Consider the following 3,681-nt stretch of genomic DNA (forward strand, 5'->3'; position numbering starts at 1 on the left):
GGAAGCCCAGCGGAGCATCGCAGTCTGGGTGGCGAAGGAGCGGGAGGCAGGTAAGTTTCCCTTTATAGGTCCTGTAAAGTAGCGGCTGGGGGATTTGCCAAACCCCCCTGATTCTCGCACAACCCCTTTAAGATTGTTCAACAATCTTGACAGATGTAGGACTGATGGTCAGGAGTTCGGATAAAAATGTAGTTTCAGGATTGTCCCTGAATATCCAAATAAAATCTTTTTCATCATGTACTTCTCAGGATCTGGAAATAGTTGTTTTGATCCTGAATACGAATTCCTAAAAGTTCAGGTTTTGCTTTCGGAATAACATATTTTCTGTTCTTTTTGGTTATTCCCTAATAATATAGAGAAGATTTTCTGTCTAGTCAGAAATTGTCTGGGACATATGTCCTTAGGCTTTGGTCTCTTCCTGGAGGAGTTGTAATCTTGTACTGCTCCTGTGGTGCTGTCATAAGGGACGAACTGGAAAAAAGGAATTAGACTCACTGGAAATTAAATTTCCAGGAGTCCCTCATGACAGCACCCATACATTCCCTCCATTACTGACTTTTATGTGAATTTAGCATATGAAGAATTCTTATGGTTTGATTAAATCAGTTGCATCCATCCTGGTGTAGTAATCTGGAGGATGCTGGGGGTGGGAGAGAGGTCCTATTAACCTCCACTTCCTGTCCTGAGAAGATCAAGGAGTACAACCTCCTGTGGTGCTGTCATGAGGGATTCCTGGACATTAATTACTGGTAAGTCTAATTCCATCCATGAGCTATGTGCCACTTCTCTCTCACATGGAAACTACATGTGAGCAGGCCTGATGATTGGGGGTCATCCCATGTGGCCAACAGGCTGCAGGTAATGCACCCAATATAATGAATGTAAAAAAGTTAAAGGGGTTATTGATCCCCCCCCCCTAGTCGCCTCTATAACAGCACACCTGAGACTGCATTCCTTCTGATAGGGCAGGAAAACACAGGTTTAAAAAAAAATAAAAAAACACACCGTCCCCTTCCTCACCAGTGTTTTTCCTGTCCTACCAGAGGAAGGAGGCCAGGGGTGCTCGGCCGGCTCTCCCTCCTCCTAATGAAGCCTGCGCTCAGGCACTGCATATTTCCCTGCAAAGTTCCCTACTGCACCGATCCAGAGGCGTCTAATTCGGAGTGGCAGTATGGGCCAGCACGATGTCGGCGCAAGTGGGCGGATCACCTTGACGTCACTTCCGGCGTTGCAGGTCCTGGAAGCGTGTCTTGGGCATAAATGGATCCTGCTCATGGTGTCCAGCGCATCCAAGCTGGAAGCAAACATCGGGTTGTGGATGGGCCAGCAGAGGAAATGATCGCCCCTATCACCCCAACCTCTGCTGCAGAGCCTGCCGCTTCACAGGGTGTACAGTGAGTAGCCTGACTTCAAGTACTACTATTACCGTTATGGGTATTTTCTGCTCATTCTTCTCTCCCTTACAATTTCAGTGAGACAAGCATCCAGCTGCCTTAGTAAAGCCTAAAACTAGAAAGTGTGGCATATGCTCTAAACCAGGGATGCTCAACCTGCAGCCCTCCAGCTGTTTCAAAACTACAGCTCCCAGCATGCCCTAAAAGCTGTAAGCTGTCCAGGCATGCTGTGAATTGTAGTTTGGCAGCAGCGGGAGGGCCACAGGTTGGGCATCCCTGCTCTAAACGACTTTCTACTTGTGGCTCTAAACCACTTTGCAAGGAGTGTACAGTGAAGGTTATTGAAGCAGAATCGTCTACTTTTCTAGAAGATATCAGAATCCTGGTTAGAGAGGAAGTAAAATCTACCCTCTCTGCCTGTAATTGACCTGTCTCCTCTAAGCCTCCACCTGTTCCTACAAAAGTTCATCAGGTCCTGGATAGTGGCTCTGATTCAGGTAATATTGTCCTCTCTGATAATGACCCAGGTGATAGATCTTATGTTTCCTTGGATGAGGATAATGAATATAAAAGATTCCAATTTAACCCAGAGGTTATTGACAAATTAATTAGAGCAATGAGGGCCACAATCCAGATGAAGATACCGGTACAGGAATACATTTTTGCAGTTTGGGGGAAAGACAAAAAAGAGTATTTTCAGTAGCAGAAAATATACAAAATATGATTACGTTGGAATGGACAAAACCAGAAAAGGACTCTTTCATTGCTAGAGGATTAAAAGGGGGCGGTAATGGCTTCAATAGACCTAAAAGACGCCTACTACCATGTTCCCATCCATCCACAGTCCAGGCAATTCCTACGATTTTTGTTACAGCAAGGTAGGGAAATTCTGCACCTCCAATTCAGATGCTTCCCTTTCAGGGTATCCTCGGCACCAAAGATCTTTAGCAAGATCATGACCGAAGTAATGACAACCTTCAGGAGAGAGTCTATGGTAATTATACCCTACCTAGACAACATACTAGTAGTGGCAGAGTCAGAACATCATCTTTATTCTCAACACCAGATCATAATCCAACAACTCCAGATCTTAGGCTGGATCGTCAGCTGGGAAAAATCCAGTTTGTCCCCAGACACCAGGAAAACTTTCCTAGGTATTCTTCTGGATTCAACAAAGCAGATGGCTTTCCTTTCACCGCAGAAAATAAAAAACATTCAATCCCATTCAAGTACAGCAATTTCAAAAGAAATCCTTTTGCTCAATCAGATCAGCCATGGCACTACTGGGGACTCTATTGTCCTGTATTCCAGCAGTTGCATGAGCACAATTCCACATGAGGACTCTCCAGAAATGTGTCCTTTCCAGGTAGAACAGATCCCCAGCAACCCTGGATCAAAGGGCATACATATCCAGGGAAGTAAAACAATCACTAATTTGGTGGAGAGCAGGCAGGAATCTGGAGAATGGAGTTCACTTGCAGAAAAAACTGACCTGTTCATTAACAACGGATGCATGTTCCTGGGGTTGGGGGGGGGGGGGGGGGGGGCCCAGTCGGACCAAGGTCTATTTCAGGGTCAATGGTCGATAGAGGAGAGACAACAGTTGTCAAAGTTCAGAGAACTGTTAGCCATCTGGAATGGTCTAAAAGCAATGCAAGAGATGTCCAGTAATCATTATGTATTTGTTTACTCAGATAACATTACAGAGGTAGCCTTCACACAAAATCAGGGGGGTACAAGGCACTACCGCCTTCAGTCATTATCACAGAAAATATTTTCTTGGGTAGAAAGATCAGTAGCCTCCCTTTCAGTGGTCCATCTGAAGGGCTTTCTCAATTATACAGCGGACTATCTAAGTTCACACAAAGTAGATCCGGGAGAATGGTCCCCTTGCCCTCAGGTATTTGCAATGTTAACAAAGCAATGGGGAAATCCTAACATAGATCTGTTTGCCTCCAGAAAGAATCGGAAGGTGAAGCAATTCTTTTCCCTCAACCCCAGGAACCATCCATAAGCTGTGGATGCGTTCAGTCAGGATTGGCCATATGATATAGCATATGCTTTCCCACAAATTCCTTTACTCTCCAGGATTCTTAAAAAGTTCAGGGCCGAGAATTGCAACCTAATTCTCATACTCCAAGACTGTCCCAAACTGAGTTGGTCCGGCCTCCTGAAGAACATAAGCAGGGAATATCCGGTCATCCTTCCCCCGAATCCAGACCTATTATCAGAAGGACCAGTTCATCACCCGGACCTAAAGATCCTGAGGTTATCAACATGAATTTTG

This window comes from Bufo gargarizans, chromosome 10 (genome assembly GCF_014858855.1).
Source record: "Bufo gargarizans isolate SCDJY-AF-19 chromosome 10, ASM1485885v1, whole genome shotgun sequence".
Lineage (NCBI taxonomy): Eukaryota > Metazoa > Chordata > Amphibia > Anura > Bufonidae > Bufo > Bufo gargarizans.